Source organism: Prionailurus bengalensis, chromosome A2 (assembly GCF_016509475.1).
Source record: "Prionailurus bengalensis isolate Pbe53 chromosome A2, Fcat_Pben_1.1_paternal_pri, whole genome shotgun sequence".
NCBI classification, from domain to species: domain Eukaryota; kingdom Metazoa; phylum Chordata; class Mammalia; order Carnivora; family Felidae; genus Prionailurus; species Prionailurus bengalensis.
This window is the reverse complement of record NC_057348.1, coordinates 75,051,413-75,077,214: the sequence shown is the minus strand read 5'-3', so window position 1 is coordinate 75,077,214 and position 25,802 is coordinate 75,051,413. Positions and strand designations below refer to the sequence as shown.

At 45.4% G+C, this 25,802-nt stretch overlaps 1 long non-coding RNA gene and 1 gene segment (V, D, J or C); one reads left to right on the top strand and one right to left on the bottom strand.

Annotated features, from left to right (window-relative positions):
• The window catches only part of LOC122487723, a 190,485-nt gene that overhangs the window by 88,865 nt on the left and 75,818 nt on the right, over nucleotides 1-25,802 (bottom strand).
• LOC122487725 lies at nucleotides 18,461-20,830 on the top strand. The gene is made up of 3 exons (XR_006298450.1): nucleotides 18,461-18,663; nucleotides 19,551-19,741; nucleotides 19,896-20,830. It is a non-coding gene; the product is annotated as an uncharacterized LOC122487725 (long non-coding RNA).

The window sequence follows — 25,802 nt, the reverse complement described above, 5'->3', positions numbered from 1 at the left end:
AATAATATGTATGCCTTGCATAATTTAAAAGTGAGATCTAGCAAGGGCTTCTGGCTCTGATCAAGTGAGGTTAACAAATCTTCTCCCTGAAAATCAATATAAAACTGTAGTAAACCAATTAAACCAGCCCTTTCACCCTCAAGAAGTGTCCAAAGGCAGACAATAATCTGAGAAGTGTTTAGTTTTGAAAAGCTACAGAGTGCAGGGAACCACAGTCGTGCTCTGGCCTGGAGTGGATCCCATTCTTCCCCCGCCTCCCAATACCCTGCTCTCTGAGCATGAAGATTCTTCCAGTTGGGACAGGCCATGAGGACTGGCAGCAAAATTACACAGTGTAAGGGAGCTCGGGTAGTCTGGGGTGGCGAGTGATTTGAGGGTGAACTGACAGACTCAGTGGTGTGCAAGGAGGAAGCGCTAGAGGCTCTCCTGGTTTGAGATTATGGTCATGGCTGAGGCAATCACGTGCTTGGTTGAAGCTGCGTGCACGCTTAGTGGAGACTCAAAGCCAGCCCAATACTCCTGGTTGACCCTGAGGCCATAGGCATATGCCGAAGCAATGTGAAGAGACTCAGCAAAGTGTATAAGCTGGGTAAGACTCAAAATTGCCTAAAGTATGAAGGGGCTACCCAATACGTACAACATAAAGATTTGGCAGGGGATGGAAGTCTTCTTCAAAGTGCTTGACCACAACCCCTACCTGATCTTGGTTACCACTAGGCTATGTAGACACAGGGGTGATCTCCAGGAAGCTAAGCTTAGAAAGAAAATAACTTAGGAAACTGAGGAGAGTCATGAGCAGACACATGCCAGTTTGAAGGAGAAAGGATCAAGGTGCTGCAGAAGGGAGGGAGCCCTGGTTGTGGGGGAAGGTGAGAGAGCTGAACACACAGGGCAATGCCCAGGAGAACACTTCCCCAAAGCCATTGGCTGGGAAAATGAGAAGAAGTGATTTTCATGAATTTTTGCAATCAGTGGGGTTTAAAGACTGGAGGTTTACAGGTCCCTGGGCTTGGCTGGGATAGAACCCTGAGGGCATTGCCCTGCTCTTGGAGAGAAGGCAGGCAAACAATTCTGGGGCAGATGGTGCAATTCAAAGATCACCTAAGGCACATGGGGAGAGACTGTTGCTCTTCTTGGAGCACATCTGTGAGAGGTGGCATTTGCAGAGACACCTCTCTGGGGACAAAATAGCCCATGGGCACCATTTCCCTCTCCTGCCTCTTGGCATAGGTGCAGAGACACCTGCTGGACACTGGCTGTTTAGCTTGCCGTGCTCCAAATCTTACCCCTCTGCGACTGCCCTCATGAATCAACCCTAAATCAGGCCCAGCCAGCACGGTGAGTCTGTTTCCTAAGAACCAGTGCAAGCCCCCGCCACACCAGGTTTCCTAAGTTTGGAGTCTTAAAAGTCAGCAGGATTGGGTGGGATAGAGCCCAAAGTGCACTGCACTGCTCCAAGCAGGCAAGCAAACGAAGCAGACATCATTAAAAAAAAAGCAATCTGAAAACCACCCGGGATGCAGGAAAGGAAATTATTTGCTCTTCTGGGAGTATTTCTCTAAGAGCAAGCAAGCATGGAGACCCTTCTCTGAGGAAAATGGAGCTGGCTGCCACAATTTTCCTCCCCCACCCCTCAGCATAAACCAACTTCAGTAAAGAGCACAGCCCCAAAACTGGCACATGGAACATTATCCAGAATAGATCACATACTAAGTCACAAATCAGGCCTAAACAACTACAAAAAGATTGAGATCATGCCATGCATATTTTTCTGACCACAATGCTGTGAAATTGAAGTCAACCATAAGACAAAATTTGGAAAGACCACAAATGCATGAAGGTTTAGCAACATGCTACTAAAGGATGAATGGGTCAACCAGAAAATCAAAGAAGAAATAAAAAATATGTGGAAACAAATGAAAATGAAAACACAATGGTCTGAAACCTTTGGGATGCAGTAAAAGCAGTTCTAAGGGGGAAGTTTATAGCAATACAGGCCTACCTCAAGAAGCAAGAACAATTTCAAATAAACAACCTAAACTTTCTAAAGGAGCTCTAATAAGAACAACAAATGAAACCTAAAGCCAGCACAAGAAGGGGGAATAATAATGATTAGAGCAGAAATATATGATATAGCAACTAAACAAAACCAGTAGAATAGGTCAATGAAACCAAGAGCTGGTTCTTTGAAAAAATTAATAAAATTGATAAAGCCTTAGTCACACTTGTCAAAAAGTAAAAAGAAAGCACCCGAATAAATAAAAACCACAAATGAGAGAGAAGAAAAAACAACCAACACCACAGAAATACAAATTTTAAGAGGATATTATGAGCAATTATATGCCAACAAACTGGGCAGCTGGGAAGAAATGGATAAATTCCTAGAAACATATAAACTACCAAAGCTGAAACAGAAGGATATAGAAAACTTGAACAGAGTGACAACCAAAAAAGAAATTGAATCAGTAGTCAGAAAACTCCTACCAAACAAAAGTCCAGGACTAGGCAAATTCTACCAAACATATAAAGAAGAGTTCATACCTATTCTTCTCAAATATTCCAAAAAATAGAAATGGAAGGAAAACTTCCAAATTCATTTTACAAGGCCATTATTACCCTGATTCCAAAACCAGATAAAGACTCCGCTAAAAAAAGAAAACTACAGGTTTTCTTTCTACACCTGCTGAACATGGATGAAAAATTCTCAACAAAACTATCAAATTGAATCCAACAGTACGTCAAAAGAATCATTCACCACAATCAAGTGGGATTTATTCCTGGGCTACAAGGGTGGTTCAATATTTATAAATAAATTAACCTGATACACCACTTTAATAAAAGAAAGGATCATAACCAAAGGATCATTTCAGTAGATGCGGTAAAAGCATTTGACAAAGTACACCACCCATTCATTATTAAACCCTCAACAAAGTAGGGATAGAGGGAACATATCCAACATTATAAAGGATGCATATGAAAAACCCGTAGCTAATATCATCCTGAATGGGGACAAACTGAGAGATTCATGTATGGTCAGGAAGAGAGGGATGTCCACCCTTACCACTGTTATTTAACATAGTATTGGAAATCCTGGGCTCAGCAATCAGACAACAAAAAGAAATAAAAGGCATCCAAATCAGCAAAAAAGAAGTCAAACTTTCACTGTTTGCAGACTACATGATACTCTATATAGAAAACCCAAAGACTCCACCAAAAAGTTGCTAGAACTGTTACACAAATTCAGCAAAGTTGCAGGATACAAAATTAATCTACAGAAATCTGTTACATTTTTATATATCAATAATGAAGCACAAGAAAGTGAAATAAAAGAAGCAATCCCATTTATAAATGCACGAAAACCATAAGATATCTAGGAGTAACCTAAACAAAGAAGTCAAGGAACTGTACTCTGAAAACTATAAAACACCGATGAAAGAAATTGAATAGGATGCAAAGAAATGGAAAAACATTCCATGCTTACAGAGTGGAAGAACAAATATTGTTAAGATGTCTATACTACCCACAGCAATCTATACATTTAATACAATCCTATCAAAATATCACCAGCGTTTTTCACAGAGCTAGAACAAAGAATCCTAAATTGTATGGAACCACAAAAGGCCCCAAATTGCCAAAGCCATCTTGAAAAAGAAAAGCAAAGCTGGAGGCATCACGATTCTGGACTTCGAGTTATATTACAAAATTATAATCATCAAGACAGTATGGTACTGGCACAAAAACAGACACTTAAGTCAGTAGAACAGAATAGAGAACCCAGAAACTGACCCGCAATTGTATGGTCAACTAATCTTCAACAAAGCAGGAAAGAACATCCAATGGAAAACAGAAATTCTCTTCAACAAATGGTGTTCAGAAAACCGGACAGCACCATGCTAATAAATGAACCTGGACCACTTTCTTACACCATACACAATAATAAAATCAAAATGGATGAAAGACCTAAATGTGAGACAGGAAACCATCAAAATCTGAGAGGAGAACACAAGCAGTAACCTCTTTGACATCAGAGATTGCTTTGACATAGCAACGTCTTACTAGATATGTCTTCTGAGGCAAGAGAAACAAAGCAAAAATAAATTATTGGGACTTCCTCAAAATAAAAGTCTTCTGAGAGCGAAGGAAACAATCAACAAAACTAAAAGGCAGCCTTTGGCATGGGAGAAGTTATATGCAAATGACATATCTGATAAAGGATTAGTATTCAAAATACATAAAGAGCTTATAAAATTGAACACCCCCAAAAATGTTCCATTTAAAAGTTGGGTAGAAAACATGAATAAACATTTTTCCAAAGAAGACATCCAGATGTCTAACAGACACATGAAACGATGTTCCACATCACTCATCATCAGGGAAATACAAATCAAAACCACACTAAGATACCACCTCACACCTGTCAGAGTGGCTAAAATTAACAACACAGGAAACAACAGGTGTTGGTGAGGATGTGGAGAAAGAGAAACCCTCTTACACTGTTGGTGGGAATGCAAACTGATGCAGCCGCTCTCAAGAACAGTGTGGAGATTCCTCACAAAATTAAAAATAGAACTACCCTACAACCCAGTAATTGTATTACTAGGCATTTACCAAAAGGATACGAAAATACTGATTTGAAGGGACACATGCACCCTGATGTTTATAGCAGCAGTATCAACAATAGCCAAATTATATAAAGAGCCCAAAAGTCCATCGATTGATGAATGGATGAAGAAGATGTGGTATATATAAACAATGGAATACTATTCAGCTATAAAAAATAATGAAATCTTGTCATTTGCAAGGACCTGGATGGGGCTGGAGAGTATTACGCTGAGTAAAAGAAGTCAGTCAGAGAAAAACAAATACCATATGATTTCACTCATATGTGGAATTTAAGAAACAAAACTGAGGAACATAGGGGGGAAAAAAGAAGACAGAGGAGCAAAGTGGAAAACAGACTCCTAACTATAGAGAGAAAACTGAGGGTTACTGGAGGGGAGGTAGACAGGGGGATGGGTTAAATATGTGATGGGGACTAAGGAGGGCACTTGTTGTGAGCACTGAATGTTGTACGTAAGTGATGAAAACACCTAATATTACACCTGAAACTAATATTACACTGCCTGTTAAGTAACTGGAATTTAAATAAAAATTTGGAGAAAGAAAAAAAGTAAAGAAAAGTATGACAACAATAAATTAACAAATAGCGATCTAAAAAAGGAGACAGAAATTACAAAAAAAGAACAGATATTTTTAAAAATCTGAAATGGAAAAGCGTTATAGTCAAAGTGAAATATTCACTAGGGGGCTTTAAAAGAATAATGCAGTCAGCAGAAGAAACAATCTTAATATCAGGGAACTTCCTCAACCTGGTAAAGGGCATCTGTGAAAACCCATAGCTAACATCATACGTAATGTGGAAAGACTGAACACTTTTCCCCAAAGACCAGAAACAAGACAAAGATGTCTACTCTTGACACTTCTATTCAACATGGTATTAAAGGTAGACAGTGCACGTAGGAAAAAGGTAAAGATATCTAACAGATTGCAAAGGAGAAGCTAAAATGTCTTTATCCACAGATAACATGCTTCTGTACATGGATGATCCTCCTAGAATCTACATGCACGTGCGCACACACACACACACACACCCCAAAAGTAGAACTAATCAGCAAGTTTAGCATTGTCACATGGTACACATTAAATTTAAAAACATCAGTTGTATTTCTATATACCAGCATGAAAAACTCGAAAATGCACTATGATGCTTTAATACTTTTCAAAATTTTTATTAAAAAGAAGAAAAATTGTGTTTCAAGTCTACGGACCATACATAGACTCCCTATATAATTGATCATCTAAGCAGGAACACTTCTGAGACATGAGAGGTGCCTGGGTGACTCAGTCGGTTAAGCATCTGACTCTTGATTTCTGTTTAAGTCATCATCTCAGGGTTTGTGGGATCGAGCCCAGTGTCAGGCTCTGCACTGAAAGTGTGGTACGTGATTTGAGATTCTCTCTCTCTCAGCTATATTCATATTTATATTTAGTATATTGATACTAAAATTCAAGCCATTCCATTAAAAGGAAAAATACTAACATTTTAATTTTTGGTGACTCTGATTTCTTTCTCCCTTCTCATTCCTTCCTTCCACAGTTACAAATCTACTAAGTACTGGCACTGCCCTGGGTGCTGGGGAAGGAAAGTCAAGAGCAGGCGAGCAGCCCCAGATGCCCTCTTGTCCCCCAGGTGCCAATCAGCCCTGTGTCAGTCCCAGGACAGCAGAAGCACAGACTCCTGTGTAGTTTTTAGCCACCGGCCTAATGAGTGAGCCCTGCTTTAGAGGAGAATCTTCTTTTCTAGACATGTTAATTCCAACAATAAGTTTAATTTTAATTCTTTCCTAACTTGCATATTCAGACAATGAAAATATAATACAATAGAGTAAGTCACATTGAACCCTCCTTCTTTCCCAACTATTTACCTGCATTTTGTCTTGAACAAAGCAGCTACCTGAACACCGGACCATGTTCCAGGTCTGCTCCATAATCCAATGAACTGGTCATGCTCCCAACCACCACTAGGTGGGGGTAAAAGTCAGAGGCAGGAAGCCAATGCATTCAGGACTGGAAAATTTGATGAAGAATGTCTAAGGTGTAACTCCTCCCATTATCATTATCCGGCTGTTCTGAACTTCTAATTGGGTAAAGATATCAGCACCAAGAACTTTTATGAGTCCTAGAAAAATAAAAGCTAGATAAAAGCATGAACAACAATGCAAACTCCCTTTTTTCAAAAGAATGACTCCTATGAGATAAAAAAACCTCAATGAGATAACCCTCATAGCGAGGTAATGAAAAACTGAATACTTATATTGAGTATCTGCCGCCTGAAAAAGAGATTGGCTCCTAGTTCATATCTGTATTTTGTCTGACCCTATGCTTAGATCCAACATAGTCCAGAGAATATCAAGTTAGGGTTTCTAGTTAAGTAAATACATTAGTGCTGAGAACTTTTACTAGTGTTAGAAAAATAACAGCTGTGCAAAAGCACGCACTAAACTGTGAACTGCCTTTATGCCAAAAGAGCAAGTCCTATGACATACCAACTATCTCCCCGAAGTAACCCTCATACTGAGGTAATGAGAGTTTGATACTTCTTTGACCTTCTGCTGACTGAGAAGAGAAATTCTGCCAATTCACATCTGTAGTTCATCTGACCCTATGCTTCCTGATTTAACCTGCTTTAATATCAAATACGAATAGCCCAGGATAACAAGTTACTTCGAGTTCCAATGATTCACTATGTCACATTGCTGGGCCTTTGATCTTTCACATGCCTCATTCTGCCTGGAATCTGCTTTACTATCCTATGTGTGTGTGTGTTTCAAATAGTTACTAAGCTCAATGCGGGGAATGAAATAACGCAGTCTCTCTAACTCAAGTTTCCACCTCAGTGATAGAACGAGGCCAGGTCAGGGCTGAAGGCAGTGCAGCCCGCACAGGTGGGAGAAATGTCCTAGGAAATGCAGAGAATGTTCTCCCAGGAGCCAGAGGGTAGGGGTGCGGTGGGACAGCCTTCTCTCCCGTGCTCGGAGAGCAGGTCTGCAGAGGGACAGTGTGACAAACAGAAAAAGCAAGCTGCCCGATGGCTTGATGGCTTGGGCTCACAACGTTTTCAGCAAAGCTAAGAAGAGAACACACGGAGACGGTACCAGGAGGTCAGACAACTGGGTAATGAGGTCAAAATGGTGCTTTCTGCCAGGCTCAGGACCCAGGACTTCCTTAATCCTTTCTGCCACTGAAGGCTTCTGGGCAGGGGAAGAGGTGGTCAATGCTGCGTTTCCATTAATACTGAGAGGCCCCACATGGATCAGCTGTGAGCGCGGATTCCAGCACTGAGCCGGGGTTCAGATCCCACCACCTCCTACTCCTCCAGAGACCTTGCACAAATGATTCCCCTCTCTGTGCCTCAATCTGATGGTCTCTGAAATAGGGATAATGAGACTCCCACCTCATCGAGTGGTTTGAGGAAGCCATACGACAATGCGATTTTTGTATTTGACATGGCGCTCTGGCGGGGCAGGGAGAGGGTGACCGAGGCAGCAAATGGCTGCAGAAACCAAAGCAGGAAATGCTGAAGGGAAGGTGGAGAAGACAGGAAGTGGTGCAATGAATGAGGTAAAGGAGGCAGAAATACAGAGGGTGGAAATGGCCTGGAGAAGGCAGGGATGTGAGGCCTAAGAAAGGGCCGAGTCCCCAGGGAGGCTCTGCTTTCTTCACGGGCAACAGCTCAGAGAGCTGCACCCTCAGACACGGGGACCCGGGAGGAAGGTCGGGCTAGGGGATGACGGGTAAGAAGAGGAGCGGACCCTTCCCCTCGTCTGCCTGTCGTCTGACATGCACATGGCCGGTCACACGGGGTCTGTGTCCCCGGGTTACACGTATTTTACACTCTGTGTCTCCCCACTGCTCCCACATCAAGACCACGTCTCGGTTACTTCCGTCTCCAAGTGCCTGCGCTGTGAGATGTCTGCTCAGCAGCGTTCTGACAGGAGAGGCAGGGAGGGCTGAGCTTTTGAATGGCGGATGAAAACACAGACGATAATCACATTTTTGTTACCTGCTTCAGATTCAGGAGGAGAATAAAACTGACCATCAGAAAGACCTCCAGGTATGAGTGCCGCCCTCTCCGAAGCATCCTGAACTATCAGGAGTCCTGGAAGGGAAGAAATTCAGAGGCTGAGAGTGACGTCACAGTTCTGGTAGCTTCTCGGTGAGGTTAGGCACAATAAAATGGTGTCGTTGCTACGCTAAAAAAGAGAAAAACCCTTGTCAGAAAGAAAATCTTTCAAACAAAAAATAGGTTTTATTATTACGCTATGAACCAGTGCTGTGAGGGCACATGGCAGCAGACTTAAAAACCTGCCTGTGACTCAGGGGATTCTTTGAGTCAATATTTATGGCCTCTTTCCCTGGAGAACACTTTCCTCCCTGCAGAAATCACCATAATCAAAACCAAAGCACAAAGCAAAACCACCTGGTAGGTCATACAAATGGCCTCCAGTATTCACTTCGTTAGGGAAATAGCAAATGTAAGGCACAATAAGTGGAGAGACTTGTATAAATGTGGAAAGCGTCAGTAAGATGGGGAAGAAAGATTTATTATTTAAAAAGGTCCCCCCAGAAAAGGGAATTGAACAAACACAGAAAAGGGGAGGAACTGACGTGGAAGCTCAGGACGGGCGCCCGCGAACACAGGGAGCATCGGCGGCGAGTCTCGTCCGGAGCTGAGCGAACACGAGAGAAGCTGGAGGAAGCCGCGGCCGAATCGCAGGTGCAGGTGTGAGCTCACTGCCTGTTCGTGACCGTGAGCGTACCCTCTGCTCCACATTTTCATCGATGCCAGGTCTGCCCTGTTAGTGCCTTTGAACGTGGTGGCACCACTCTCGCATTCAAGCCCCAGGGACACTAACAGCTGATATGCTTTCACCCAAGCTCGATTTGATGTTTATACACAAGTCCAAAAGCGACTTCCATTAGCTGTACCTGCCCTGCTCCACAACAGGTTTTCATACAAGCACAGAGGACACACGACAGAAGACTTATCTAGGTCTGATTCAGGTGTTTAAAATACACTCTTGAATAATAATTCTGTTCTTATAGATTTCTACTCTGTCAATGAGATTACTCAAAATAAATCCATTTACATGTTTACTCATTCTCCGTTATCCCTTGAGGTTACAATCATACTTCACTTTCTCTAGGACATAGGACCTTATTTTTCCTATTTTGCAGGGCAATCTGAGCCAGACGCAAGAAGGACCTAACCACGGCACGTGGTAAAAGGCCTGGGTCTCTGTACTGAGTTTCAAACATGTCACCACCAGAGGGCAGATGTGGCCCGTGGGCTTCCACTCAGGCCATCATGCAGAGAGGAATTCTAGCCCCATACTGAATCATGCAGCTCAGTCCATCACTGGGCCTTCCTGGTCAGTATCCACATGAGTCCACGCAGGAGATGACAGCTGCCCCGCAGGGCTCATGGTCACAGATCGCTAGGAGTCCCTCCGCTACTCACAGGGGGAGGTGGACCCTGAGCTGAGCACACGTGTCTGGCTGCTGTCTTCCCCCTCCCGCCCTCTGGGTTCCTCACTCACCCAGCACTCTCCCCCACCAGGCACCCCCTGTGCTAATTGGGGCCCCTTCCAGGCCACCGCCTGCTGTAAGGTAGCAACGTGAGACTTGGCAGGATCGCGGACTCTGAGACTTTCTGTCTCAGCTCAGCCTATCCTGTCTGTCATCCCTGTGTCCCTAAGGAACAGTCCTGTTCAGATGCACAAAGTGCTTGGTGTCCTGGGACCGTGATCACTGGGGATAAGGAGGTGCTGGCTGTTTCTGCTGTCTGACTGTCCCTCTCACCAGGGCTCACACTTTCTTCCAGAGAAGTCTGGCCTCACAGCTCCAGAGAGGAGCCACGTGCTCTCACTGTCCTGTCCTCCGCCCTGCTCTGGATTTCTGCTGGGTCCTCTGCACGGTGGAGACCCGAGACCCGCCTACCCCACCCAGTGTGGCTCCCTTCAAATCTGACTTCCAGGCTCTTCCTTCTGGCTCGATCCCCAGCCCAGCTGAGGAGCCTAACCTGGGAGACACTTACTGTTTTCCTCTTCCGCCTCTTGAGGTAACACTTTGAAATCCAGGAACCACGTCTCAATCCAGGCAAGGAGGAACGAAATGATGGGGAGCACGTAGCCGAAAGCCCCTTGAGAGAAAAGCTGGAAGGACAGACGTGACCAGGAGAGGGAAATGCAGTTACCAGGAGCTCACACTGGAACATGAGCCTTCGCCAGTATAGACGGTAATTGTACAGAAAACGTGGGAGGCTGTACCTTTGAGAGGATCACTTTTGCAAGTAAAAAGGCACTGGTCACTGCTGTCGTCAGCTGAAAGACACATAACCCAGCACCATTCGAGTTAGACATTTTACGCTGGGAAGCCCCCTCCTCACAAACAGACCTGTCGGCGCCAGAAGCACCTAAGGCCTGGGGCAGCTCTGCCAGCCGGGGCCCTGCCACATCACCCTGTCCCCAGCCCCTAAACGCAGACGGGGCCACAGTGGGCTTCTCCGTGGTGCCCGATCCCTGACTGGCTGCTCATGCTACCCTTCCTCCCTCGGTCTAGCAGGTCAGCGACCTTCCTCTCTCAGTCTAGCAGGCTGGTGTGCTGGGACACTCAGGTTTGTCCTCCACAAGGTCCAACCTGCAAAGACCTCTCCCCACAGGAGGGACCCCTGGAATACAGAGCAAGGGCTCCCCCTGGTGGTTGGGGAGCCCAGAGACAATCCCACAGGACCTGGGCCTTGTCCCTCCTTCCCCCAACTAGGATCCTAGCAATGTAACAGCTGACTAGTGTGATGCCCACAGTAGCCTTGACTGACAGAATGGAGGTCAGGGAACATGGGTGTCAAGCTCAGGAAGTATTAACCAAGTGCGGGGTCAGCATTGTTAGCAAACTGCCACACACACACACACACACACACCCCAGCCAGGTGAGCTCCCTGGAGGAGGAGGCATTTTAATTCTGACACTAATGAAATTTACAGTCTGACATTAAATGCAATGTAGTACTAACGTCCGTGTGTCATCAAACATCTGACAACCTTCACAATCAGCAATGTCTTCTTACTCGAGCCGCATTTTGTTACTTTTCTTACTGACATGTTTATAGTTATAGGTACACAATACTAATAGATCATATAGAACAGAAAAGTCCAGTCATTGGTCTAATGTCTATACAAGAGAATTCTCAGTATGTTTCATTTTATTAACTTTTTTCCCTACATAAATCAGTACTCAACATCAGCTCATCAGGAGTGAACATCATGACTTTTCTCCACCAGTGCCCATCCAGTTTTCTTATTGTATTCAGTGTAGAAACAGTACAACTTAGTTTGTCATGTTCCCAGTAACTGAAAACGTCTCTACCGACTTATTTCTGAATATGGTGCAGGGATCTTCCACGGAAATGCCAGGAGACGCCGAGTGATTGACGAGTTCACAGAAGTCTAGAAACACTAATGCCAGGATCAGCGTGGGTGAAAATCTCAAACTGAATATAACAAGAAATGGTACAGGGCTTTTTATAATATTGGAGAAGACAAGTTGTTTTTTTTTAATTTTTAAAAAATTTATTCACTTTTCAGAGACAGAGTGTGAGTATGGGAGGGGCAGAGAGAGAGAGACACACACACACAGAATCCAAAGCAGGCTCTGAGCTGTTAGCACAGAGCCCGACGTGGGGCTTGAACCCACGAACCATGAGATCATGACCTGAGCTGAAGTCAGACACTTAACCGACTGAGCCACCCAGGCACCCCAGAAAGATAAGTTTTCTTAAGCAGGACTCCAAATATGCAATGTATGTGGTAAAAAAAAAATCTGCTACAAAATTGAGAATCTCTATTAATGAAAGTGCTTTAGACAAAGTTTAGACCATTGATAGAGTAGCTGAGAATAGTTGTGAAAGTTAAAACTCGTAAAAGATAAATATCTAAGAGATAAATTCATTCAAATCAACAAGTAATTAATAAAGATTCCTAAAATCTTAATTAATTTTAATAATTTAACGTATATAACATTTTATCTTTATTCGTATGGATGACATAGTTGTACTAACATATTATAGTAATATTTGCTTCATGTATATTTGTTTTTATAAGAATAATATATTACTGTTAATAGGAAATATAATTATAACTAACATCTTTCTTTACCTGACACTTTCCTAAGTGTTCTACCTGTATTAAATTATTTAAATTTTAGGGGCACCTGAGGGGCTCAGTTGGTTAAGCGACCAACCCTTGATTTTGACTCAGGTCACGATTCAGGAGATTAAGCTCTGCATCAGGCTCTGCTTGGAGCCTGTTTGGGATTCTCTCTCTCCCTCTCTCTCTGCCCTGCCCCCACTTGCTCTCTGGCTCTGTCTCAAAATAAATGAATAAATGTAAAATTAAAACCAAAAAATTACTTAAATTTTATAAGCCAATAAAGTATTTGCTGATTTCCCTTTTCGCAGACGAGGAAGCTGAGATTCAGGCAATGAGAACCGGGTCCGGTCACACGGCCAGGAAAAGTGGGCCCGGCCGTGGGCAGCCTGGCTCCTCTGGGTGCTGTAGCCTCTGCCGCCGGCCTCCTTTCTGCTGCGCCCAAAGGGCACGGACGGCCAAGTGTCTGAGGGACAGACTTTAGTGGGTGCCAGGTATAAACAGAGACCCTCAGCTTCCTCATCAGCGGCCCAGGGCAATAACCTGCTGAAACAAGGTGATCCTGTTTGGTGGCCATCCGGTTGGTAAAAACTATGACGTCAGATAATAAACACAGTATTTAGAGACAAGGTGTATGTGTATTTCCTGGCAGCCGCAATCCCGGGATGACGTTCCCAGGGAAACGCGACTCCCAGCATGCAGAGACCCTGAGGTGTGGGTGCCAGCCTCGCTGGTGACAGCCAGTATGAGCAACAGGACAAGTTCCTGTCACTGGCGGTGGAGGGACTCACGCAGTGGCTGCAACCAGCGGCAGAAGGAGCAGCACAGAGGAGCAGTGAACCTAGTGGATGGACAGAGGGACAGATGGATTGACAAGAATGAGATTCCATTTATATAGATGTAAAGATGCATTATTCGCGAGCAATTCTCTGTAGTTTTCACAGCTACATAAGACCCCAAATATACCAGTCAATCCTCTCATTCAAGACTGGGGAAACGCGGGCCTTGCAAAGAGGAGATGCTGACCTAAAACTCCCAAGCACACCTGAGTACACAATTGAAGAGCAGGTTTCCTGCCTAGGTTTTCTGGGCTCTTCCACTCACTAAGCTGAGTTATTTGCTGTAGTAGACTTCACTTACCTGGGCTCCAATGCAGAGCATAAGGTGTAGGACATACCCGCAATGGCCAGCAGGGGGGTGCTAGAAGGCAACATAAATAACAAATGAAATACTGTAGTGTGTAACCTCGGGAAGCACATTATAGAAAAGGAATGCGAAGTATGACAAGATGACCCTTTGCATTCACAGCAACAGCAAAATGAGGACAGAAATGAATCCCTGAAATACAAACATCCGAGTGGGTTACTTAGGTTACTCAGGGCACAGGCTTTGAGAGCCTGGCAGAACTGAAGTTCTTGCTGTGCTCTCTCTTAGCCAAGCAATCTCCAGGAAGTTACTTAACTTCCCTGATCCTCTGTTTCATCTGTAGCATGGGATGAATAACACCTACGTTACGCTTGCAACGACAGAATCAATATGTACAATGTTTGATGTTCAATAAAGGGTATTTGTTATTATTTAACAGGCCAATGATTTCTGTTATGACCTTTAAAAACAGTCTCTCACAGAAGGCAATCAACTGTTAATTCACAAGTGCTAGAGGAAATTTCTATAGGTTCTGAGGTCCAGCACTGTTAACTGAATGATTGTGCTTCAAGAACAGCTCACACTCTTTGCTTACTGGCACGTGAGAGTTATTCCAGAGTTCTGCAATCTTCCTGAAATTTTCCTCATGACCCCTACTCTTTAGAGCTTAAAAGAAATGCTCTCTCTCTCTTTTCGCTCCCTCAGCCCCTCTTAAGGTAAGTTTTGCTGATTGAATAAAATCTAGTACTAATACTATGTTCGTTTCAGGGCTGTAGGTCCATCGTTTTTCTTGAACATTCTGGTGGAGGAATTTCTCTTGTTGCATTTTGTTTTAAGAATTCTCTTTCTGCTCTTGTGTGCTGGCAGATGCATACATTCTTGATTTTGAAACCATGCCCCATCTGGCCCAGCAGGGATTTTCCGGGACCGCAGACACATGTTCTTGCCTGGGACGGTCTGCTCTCGGAGCTGCTCCTGTGACAGCCTGGTGTCCCCTGCACGTGGTCCCTGAGCAGAGGATGGTCAGCCAGAGTCCCTGCCCTTCCTCCCTTCCTGGCTTCGGTGATGACACCTGTTATTGTACTCTTTTTTTGCTAATTGTCATTATTACCGGTGGGAGATGATGGCTCATTGTGGATTTGCTCGCATTTGCCTGAATTTCAGATAAACAACAAATAATTATGTAGCTTAAAAATAATTATGTGGTTTATGTCCAAATATTGCATAGCACTTTGCACTTTTTTTCCATTAAATCTGATGAATCTATGCGAGGCTACTTTTTCACTTGAGGAGCCACAAAAATCTTCTCTCAAATTAATTTGCTACACACACACACACACACACACACACACACACATCCATTTACCTTGGAGGAGAGAGAGTCAAATGCAGACCAACCTAACTGATCCTAATGTTTTTCTAGTAAGGTCGGTCAATGATTAGCACGTTTGCTCAGCTATTTAAAGGAGTCCAATGTGAGGAACGTCCAAGGAGCCTGACGGCCATCATTTGTAGACTGAGAACACTAATGTGTGCCGCATAGAACTGTATTATTTCCAAGGATGCCGAAACAGAGGTTAACGTTTCTAAGGGGCCTGGTCCCGTGCCTCACACGTAGTAGGTGCTCTGATGCAGTTATTGGTTTTGATATGACAAATGACAGGTCCACTCAATGAGAAGTGCCCACTGTAGAGAGGAGGGAGGGGGTGTCCGAATCCTGCCTCAGCTGCTCATGGTCCCGTGATATTGAATGGGCCACCTGCACCGGGGAGCTATTTTCTCATCTTTAATGACGAGGAACAACGAAACCTCAGGAACGAATGCTTTCTTTGGCCAGGAAGGAAGACCTTCCTCTGCCTGTTGGTCCTTCTAGCTGGACTTGGAATCAAAGTGATGAGACAGATTGATAGGAGAAAATCAAATTTAGTAGGCATAAGCATAGGGAAATTCCAAAGACAATGAGGCAACAAGAAGCTTAGGGGAGCTAAGGAGAGCAGAGGACACAAAGGGGCCAGAAGCGGGAAGGTGAGAGGAGCTGTTTGGAAGAAAAAGCTTGCCCAATCATGCAGGTAAGTTCCTTAGGTAAAGGGGAGTCTCTGTTAATAGCTCTCTTGCTGGCACAGGCTCCCCTTTCCAGTGTAATTTGCTGTAGTTGAGGGCGAGGCACAGAGATTTTCCTGCATCTGGTGGGTTTTATTACCTTTAATTCAAAATCATCTTTATGGCAAAATAATATTTATGCCGTCAGAGGAAGCTTGCCTTGGGCCCCTACACTATTCATCATTAAGTGTCTAAGCTTCTGGGCTTTCATAGCAAAGTAGGACTCTCCAGCACGCTGCTCAGGGCTTGGTTTTTAAAGAGAAGTTACTCATCTTGGGGCGCCTGGGTGGCTCAGTCGGTTAAGCGTCCGACTTCAGCTCAGGTCATGATCTCACAGTCCGTGAGTTTGAGCCCCGTGTCAGGCTCTGTGCTGAGCTCAGAGGCTGGAGCCTGCTTCCGATTCTGTGTCTCCCTCTCTCTCTGCCCCTCCCCTGTGCATGCTCTGTCTCTCTCTGTCTCAAAAATAAATAAAAACATTTAAAAAAATAAAAAGAGGTTACTCATCTAAGAAAAGACATGATTTTTTAAAAAAAATTTTATTCAACACACAGTGTTATAAAGGTATAAGTAGAAGATTGAAGAAAATATTTTATCCACAGTCCACTCATCAAAATATATCAATGTCTTTCCTCTTTTGGGCTTTCAGGTTTGTCCCGTTCACTGAAGGTTGACGTCATGTCTGCATCCATTTATTCCACGTGACCAAGGGAAGGGGTCACACTGGACGAGATCTCAGACTCTCTGCGGGGCGGAGGGGAGCTGCCCCAGGTGAGGCGAGCACGCCAGCCTCTCAGAGGTTAACCGAGCAGGTCCAAGCTTCAGCACCTGGCCCTCTGCACAGGGTCTGCCTGAGTCCACACCTGCTGTGACCCAGCCGCCTCTCCCCTGGGGCTGAGGTCTGGGGCCATCAGAGCAGCTTCATTCAGGCAGCAGCGGGATGACCTGGGGGGACAGGACGTCCTGCTCCCTCAAGTGCTGCCCAGTTTCTCTCTTCCTGGCGACAGCGGGGTCCTGATCAGAACCCTCCACTCTCCTCATGAGGGTTGGGTGAAAGCTTTGACTACTCTTTCTGCCCTGCTCAAGAGTTTCCCTCTATTATTTTTTAAACATGTGTCACTGTTGGAGAAATGTGATCCTTTAGTGCCACTTACAGAAGAGCACAGATGCACCACAGCAAGAAGAGAGGTAGAGGAAAGGAAAGCCATTGTCACTTGTTGACATAACATTTTTGAGCCCAAGATGGAGCCCCTCCAGCACAGGGTGCCACGTAGTCAAACCGAGACTTAGGTACCTTTCCCATCCCAGTAAATGCTTCCCTTGACCAGAAACACCATTTATCCCAGCCAGCCAGTGCCCAAACACCAAGAATCGAAAATCTAAGGCTCATAAAACTCCCTCTTGCCCATAATCCCTGGGGAAGCGTGCTCTGCTGTGTGTGAGGCACTGAAAGCCCCAATCCATGGATTATTCCTTTGAATAAAAGACATCACACTCTACAAGATAAATTGTTTTACTTTTGTCATTTGACACATTCAGAGGAGTCCTTGTCTGGAGATTTGGGACAGGCTTTATTAAAGAGTCCTGGCCAACAGTTTTGAACCTTTAATCTGAGCAGTATTTGAATAACACTGATAACCATAATTGATAGAAACAGAGTTGTAAATGCGGACCATGTGAAATAAAATTTATTTTCATAAATCAATAGATGGTTGTGGATTTTCTCCCCCAAAGTAAGATTTCCTTATTGGTGACCATGTAAAAAATAGAGAAAGTAGGAAGAAAAGAGTTCACCTGATTTCTCCCCACCTACATTGCTTACCTAATATGGAGACTCTTTCCACCTGCCATTTTGCTGTGTACGTGTCTCCCCCACTGTCACTCTCTTTTCCACTTAACATTTTTAGCACAGCTGCCCAGACACCTGCTTGAGGGTCTGAATGATGGCCCTGAAATATTCTTTTAGCAGAGTATTCTACTCAACTCTTCACCAACTCAGCACAACATTACAGCCTGCATCTGGGGACACTTGAGACTTGAATCTTGATTATAGTTGAGTATGTCTGCCTTTCAGTTTTTACCAAATGGAGTTGCTCAGGAGCTGGGTCTGGTCATGGGTGCTGAAGGACCCAACCCTCCGGCCCAGCCAAGTGCCCTTTCTGGCCGTCCCCACTGCCCTCTCCCTCCAGGCTGTCAGCCTATAATTAGCATAACTAATTACCATAAATATATCCAGGGGGCCCTGGTATACTTGGCATAGCTGAAATGGAGCCTTGATTTCAGTAGGAAGTCAATGCTCCCTTTATTTCTTTAAATTTCATTTCAGATGCGTTCCTCAGCTGACCCTTCATAAGGCCCCGCCTTTACCATTTCTGAGGATCTGACCCTGGAACCGCAGGACCTGGTCCCGCCCCCTGGTCTGCACCGCCCCTGCTCTCTTCCCCCTCCCTCCCACTCTCTCTCTCCTTTCTCTCACCAGTATCTGCTGGCACCACCTGGAAGCAGCAGCTCAGACCCTCTCCTGACCTCTGCCACTCACCCAAGTGGTCTCCTCCCAGCAGGTGCAGCCACTATGTCACCCTGGGCTTCTGTCCACCTGCCAGGACTTGGAGCCAAGCCGGGTCTCCTTGCAATCCTGTGTGCCCTCCTGTTTCCCGGTAAGTCTGGACTCCCTCCCCTGTACCCAGTGTGGGGGTGTGGCCTGGAGCCTCAGGGGCTTCCTCCAAACAGCCTTGTGGAGGTCAGACTGGAGGAGCCAACCTTGATCGTGGCACGAGCTGGCAGCTCGGCCATCCTGTCCCGCCGGGCTAGAACCAAGTTCAGCTATATCCTGGTACTGCCACAAGGAGGGCAAGTCACAGTGACCTTAAATAATGGGACCAACATTATGTTATCAAATTAATGCTGAATAAAGTCTAAGAATATGTTCAGAATCACGATTTTCAAAGTTACGGTATCCCTTACCAGTTGCCCACACATCCTAGTATTGTGGGAACATTGATGTCCATTACCTCAGAGCCACCTGGTAAAATCTCAATTCTAAAAATTTCCAGGCACGCCTGGAAATCCACGTTAACTGTTTTGTATCAGGTCTTCTTCATGTTCAGCCCTGAGAACGGGCTCAGCCCTAACTGTCTCATAGAAATCTTGTATTGCTTTTGAATTTTGTTTTAAAATGTAGTTTAAAAAGAACTCACGCATCTTAGAATGTTAAAAATCACTGCGTAATATTGAACACTTACAGACAACAGGTGATGGTTAGACAATCTGATGGTTAGAAAGACCTGGAACCGGTTCGGTCCTGATCACTTTTCTCCCTTCCTCTCACACAACCTTTGCTTCTTTTACAAAACAGAACCTTTTTTTGCTCCTGATTCCCACGGACTCCATCAGCCAAGTTAGAGGAAAGGTTCATGCTTGGAGAGCTCAAAGCAGCTTCTTGGGCTGAGTGTGGCTTTTCCCCTGTAGAGGACAGACACCAAGTGCTACAGAGAGTGGCACAAATACTCAGGACTTGCTTTATGTCTCTTTTACCCAAATGCAGATGCTGGAATGAAATCCTCTGAAGCGTATTACACACAGTGATGCACACAGCTGTGACTTCATTCAGCAAATGTGGTCTGACACCTTTACTGCCTGAAAACATGATCTGCCTCCTTCCACGTAAGGTTGCTAGAAATTGGCTTCACGTGATCTTCACTGGGAGACTGAGAAGACAGACTTTCACTTAAGACTGTGTGTATCCCTGTCTTTGCGGGCACTGATGTCTCTCCCGGTCAAAGAACAGGAGTGGGTGCTGAGGGGCATAAAGGGTGGACTTCGTTGAATGCCTTCTGTATTCCCCTTAGAATTGATTTTCCTCATTTCTTTACCCTGCTCTGTGCTCTAGGAGGCTAACGCCCACGGACTACACTAATGGACATCTTTGTTGTGATTTCCACTGAATGTCGGCCAATGAGAGTTGAAGTTCAAAGGAACCATGACCTCATCATTTGACAACAATTTCCATTCCTTGGGCACTAGACTTCCAAACCTGTGGATCCAGGGCCCTGGGAGAAAATAAACAGATTCTTCCAGTGGGTTAATTGGTGTGAAAAGGAATGGCCACTCCCACCTACACCTCTTGGGTCCCGAGCACAAATTCTGTCTCTGGGGTAGAAGGCCCTGTATGTTGGCCCCAGGGGAGGATGCAGCCAACCCAAGGCCACCTGTCAGGAGGGAACCCTGAGCTCACTCTGCTCCCAACTCCCAGCCTCCTCCTGATGCTTCCACTGACTGCTTCCAAATAGCAACCAGAGAATAAGGAAACCCATCCATGCGGTCCATGAGGGTCCACCGCGTAATGCCCAGAATGAGGTAACGAACGATGGACAGTCCATCTGGAGGAGCAAAAGGAAGAAATCAAGCAGATGGTCACTTAAGTGGGTTATGTTTTCCACCAAATAAGTAAAATAAGCTGGGGAATAGGGGGCCACTTTGAATTTGCTTAATGTTTGTTAACTTTACAAGAATGTACGTCGGCATTTGTGAGCAAATTTGGGTTGTCTCAGACCTGCTGCCCTACCCAGTGGAGCCTGGTCAGGACACTATGAGGGCCACTCATGAAGCCATGGCTAAGGGTCACAGTGGGCACGCATCTGAATGAGTTCCTTTGTGGGCATTCTGCCCCAGGACCCTTCCTGCTAGTGGAAGGGAAAAGGCTAACAAAAATCACATATCTTCTCTGTTTAGTGAGCTAGTTTTAGCAGAAAGTGTCAAGGAAAATACACGGAGAGCACTCAAAATCCCATAACCAGACTTAAATAAACACTCACAATGTGCAAAGAGGATGATGCTTTGGAAATCTGTAGCTGGCAGAGTTTTATCTTCCCATATACATCATGTCACTGGGAGCCCTTCTCAGGTTACACCAAACATTGACAGATACCATCCACAAAAGCAGGCAGTGCCTGTGCCCAGAATAAGCTCATTTTAAAAGTTAATCATGAGTTGGGGCGCCTGGGTGGCTCAGTTGGTTAAGCGTCCGACTTCGGCCCAGGTCATGATCTCGTGGTCCGTGAGTTCAAGCCCCGCGTCGGGCTCTGTGCTGACAGCTCAGAGCCTGGAGCCTGTTTCAGATTCTGTGTCTCCCTCTCTCTCTGACCCTCCCCCGTTCATGCTCTGTCTCTCTCTTTCTCAAAAATAAATAAACGTTAAAAAAAAAAAGTTAATCATGAGATAGTGAGCTTGAAAGTCAAATTTAATTGGAAAAAAAGGGATTTTCTAAATTTCCCAATCTCCTATTTGATACATTGGTATGCAAGCCTAGCAAATTAGGAACACAGAAATTCACTACTGGTGCTAGATGCAGATAAGTGGGGGTGTGGTGTCCACAAAGTTTGCACGCACCCCGAGACAAAAGGCTAGGGGTTGGCATGTGGTGTGAGATGTTGGGGAGAGAGAAAGTGAAGGTACTTTCTGGTTCCCTTGTCTCTGAGAGGCTTGCCCCACAAAGGATAGAAACTTCTTCAACAGATACCCAAAACATGGGGTTGGGGGCGGGGGGAGAACCTGAGAATATCTGCCTGATGTCAAGCTCTGGAACACGGCCCTAGAGGAACACCACCAACAGTGGAGACATCGGCACAGACCAGCCCAAACCAGCCCTGACTGTCCCCACGGGCTGCACAGGTAGGAGATCCATAACGCTTCTTAGCATCTGTGAGAGGGTCAGGGCGCTGAGGGGACCACAGGAGGCAGCAGCCGGGATCTGGATGAGAAGCTGAGTTGGGAGCTTACATCCCAAGGCGTGCTGTGAGTTGGTAGGGGTGGGTTCGGGGCTGGTAACTGCATAGGACAATTCAGAGGGAGAGGCTGAATCCAGAGAGCGGGGCCAAGGGCTGGAAGAGGGCGGCAGGGAGACTGTGAGAACTAACTCTCCTCCCGGGTGCAGTGATGGCAGCAGGAGGCAGGGAGACAGAAGGAGGAGGAAGGGGACAAAGGAGACAGAACTAGCCTGAAAGGGGCTGTTCTAAACCAGAGGAAACTGTCTTCAGTTGGTAAGCTTAGTGCCTCTCCAGCATCAGAAGGAGGAAGAGATGACACGTGTGAGTTCAGCAATGACGACGCTCCCGTCCCCTGCCACGCACCAGAGGTGTAGCCTGGGTTTGCTCTAACCACTGCGCCCTGCTCAAGGTGCCTGCGTGACGGGGGAGGGGGCACCAGTGGGGACCACAATCCATCCCATGCCCACCGCCCTCTTTACCATGAGCAGGGCTGTGTCAGCCTGGGAAAAAGTGCCTTTTTCTAATTTTCCGTCCAGGTTGTGCAGTGTTTTAATTAGTAAAAGGAGACTTCTGTGCTAAGGGAGGTCCTGTTTAGAAAGTAGTAACTACATAGAGTTGTGTAGGCAAGATACAGGGTTTTTACAAATGTAATCCATGAAGCTTCCTGAGCCTAAAAAAGATAAACTAGTCTGCAAAAATAATTGTCAAAGAACTAATGAAAATAGTATTGTTTGAATCCGGTAAACCAAACTTTAAATTCCAGAGCACAGAGACAGACTGACAGTCATGAGAAATGTACTAAAACAACAACCACAAAAGCATTTGCACAGACCCTGGTAACCCAAGGGGGTGCAGTGAGAGGAGGAGGTGAGCTGGAGCTTCTCCAGAACCTTCTTCTGTGGAGCAGAGATGCCAGCACCCACCCCAGGGATGGTGTGAGGTTATGAGATTAGAAATCCAAATGCTTAACGTGCAGCCTGGACGAAGGACTTGGCAGTAATTATCAGTGTTTCTTGTCCTTTTCACTTCTGCCTCCATTTCTTAGAAGGAAATAATTGGGACATTTACACAAAAAAAAACCTTCCTTGATTCATTTTGTAATATTGCTATCTGCACAAGATGTACCTGTGTCTACATCTCTGTCTCTGTCTCCATCTCAATCTCTATCTACGTATCCGTGTCTATGTCATTATCTCTATCTCTATTTTTCTCTAGCTCTAGCTCTAGCTCTAGCTCTCACCTATGTCTCTATCCATTTACTCCTGTCTATCTATCCAGAAATGGATTCATGGGATTGATGTTCCCACCACCTGACAAATATTCTCCAGACAAATCAGAAACCTCAGAAACTGCATGGATGATGCCCCTGCTTCCATGGCAGCCTCTTGCGCCAGCTTCCCATTGACTGGATTGCCTCCTGATGACAGCCGCTGTCTGGGCTTGTGGAGAGCAACCTGAGTGTGTCAGGGACCCTCAGCAATTCGTCCTGAGATTTCCAGGGAGTCTGGGTGACAACAGGCCGCATGACGAGGGGACTGGGATGGACGGAGGGCAGGCGACTGCGGTCCCAGACGGGACTCGAGGGCCGGGTGCTGCGCCACACGAAGGCAGACGGAGGCTGGTGCTGCTGGGATACAAGTGCCCGGAGGAGCACCCTTGTGTGTGGTTCTGTGACCTCGCCAGGGTCTGCGCGTGCCTGGTCGGTAATGCAGCCTCGGAACCCACTCGCTGAACGGATGTGTGAATAGATGAATCTTAGGGAGCAGTACTGAGCAAGCACATTCAGGGTACTTCCTGTGATGAATCCTCAACCGTGCATTCTAGAGCCTTGAGAGACACACAAACACAGAGACACATACATACCTGTGTGCACATACATGTAGGCACATTATTATTACAGAGTGGTATGTAACATGTATGTTACACATACATACTATGTTATAATAACTTTAAATGGAAGAGAAAAAGTATCCTACTTAAGAACATAGGTTCCAGACATAGATCTTCTGCTGCAATATTTTTTAATGTTTTATTTATTTGTGAGAGAGAGAGAGAGAGAAAACATGAGTGGGGGAGGGGCAGAGAGAAAGAGGGAGACATAGAATCCAAAGCGGGCTCCAGGCTCTGAGCTGTCAGCACAGAGCCCGATGTGGGGCTCGAACTCATGAACTGTGAGATCATGACCTGAGCCAAAGTCAGACGCTTAACCCACTGAGCCACCCAGGTGCCCCTCCCTCTCTGTTCTAAGCCAGTAAAGGACTTCAGTTGTTTAACAGGAAAATGGCTTTCTTACAGTTATATCATTGGATAGTGACAATCACACAGTAATGAGAGAAATCTGCTGATGAAGTGAGTTACCAGCCCTATTTTGCAGGATGATTTGGGGTAAATACTGTGGGTCTCTTCCTCTGGTTCTTAGCTGTGTGCTCAGAGCGCCCCTTCTTCTTACTGCAACAGCCACCAGATCTGCTCTGTGATCAGCCCTGTATTCAACCACCTCTCCTGACAAGTGCTAGCAGAATGTGGTTCCTGTCCCGGCTTGTCCTGGTGGCCTCCCTTGGCAGCGTAAGTGGCTCTACCCACGGGACATTTCATTCAGTGAAGAAAGGTGATATTAAGCATCCACAATCTAGTTGCCCATGTGGGCAGAGGCTGCCCACATGGTCATTCAAACTAAGTTGACAAATTCCACCATGAGCTTGAATTCTTCAGGAAGAAAGTATGAACCTCACACCCCAAGCTTTTCATTAATGGAGAGCAAATGTGTACTATTTTAATGAGTGTCAAAATTTCACTAATTGTTGCTTTTGGGTTTTTTTTTTTCAGATACAAATGCAGACATTTTAATAACACGACGCGTACCATCCATTACCAAGAAAAAAGGAAACACAGAATTTTTAGTATGGCAAATAAAAACAGGTGTCTTAAGGAAGAATGTAAATATATACTCTTATTGACAGAGGCCAGACCAGCCTCTAAACCAAATTCTATGTATTTCTTCAAATGCCTATGTGACCACAAAGTGTTAGTGAAGAAAGGAAATGAAGCCAGGAAAGGACAGAGGGATTTGCCAGGGAGCCTGAGGATACACCGAGTTAATGAGGGAAGTGCTGGGCTGTATGACTGCACCTGCTGGGATCCACTGTATGGAAATGCGCCAGTAACACTGAACAGAAGCCCTCTCACTATGCCACACCCCTGAAAACATATACCCACGCCTTTCTAGCTCCCAAGGACCTGGCCACTGTCTATACAGGACTTGTCTCCTGCATCTGTGTCCTCAGCAAGGTCTGCGCTAGGAGCCCAAGGACGCAATCTGTGATGTTTCTTTCAGTTAGGTCACTTTATCGTCTATTCTTATCACTCCTGGGGACGGGATGGCTTTTGTAAGTGTCCTGAATTTTCCGCTTCTCCGTCTATGAGAAGCTTCCTGGGAAGGAAGCTATATCCAATGTGCAAAATGGTTTGCTGGCTTTGAATGAATAATGAATGAATGAATGAATGAATAGGAGAATGATGAAAACCACAAGGCCTTTGTTGTTTTTCTTTGTTTGTTTGAGAGAGAGAGAGAGAGAGAGATAGCATGAGCAGGGGAAGGACAGAGAGAGAAGGAGACACAGGACCCAAAGCACACTCCAGGCTCCTAGCTGTCAGCACAGAGCCTGATGCGGGGCTCGAACCCATGAACCTCGAGATCATGACCTGAGCTGAAGTCAGATGCTTAACCAACTGAGCCACCCAGGGGCCCCCATAAGGCCTTTGGAGTGATAAAAACCTGGATTTGAATTCCTGCTCAGCCACTTAACTGACAGCACGATCCAGGAACATTACTAGATCTTTTTCATAGGGTTGCTGGGGACCGAAGGAGGTTCCACACAGGACAGTGCGAGCACAGGGTCAGCACATCACAGTGTCAGTTCCCATTACAACCGAGCTTCTTCCCTGAGCCATCTCAGCTAACACAGGAGCTCAGGGACTCTTTAAAAGTCACATCTTGGGGCGCCTGGGTATCTCAGTCGGTTGAGTGTCCG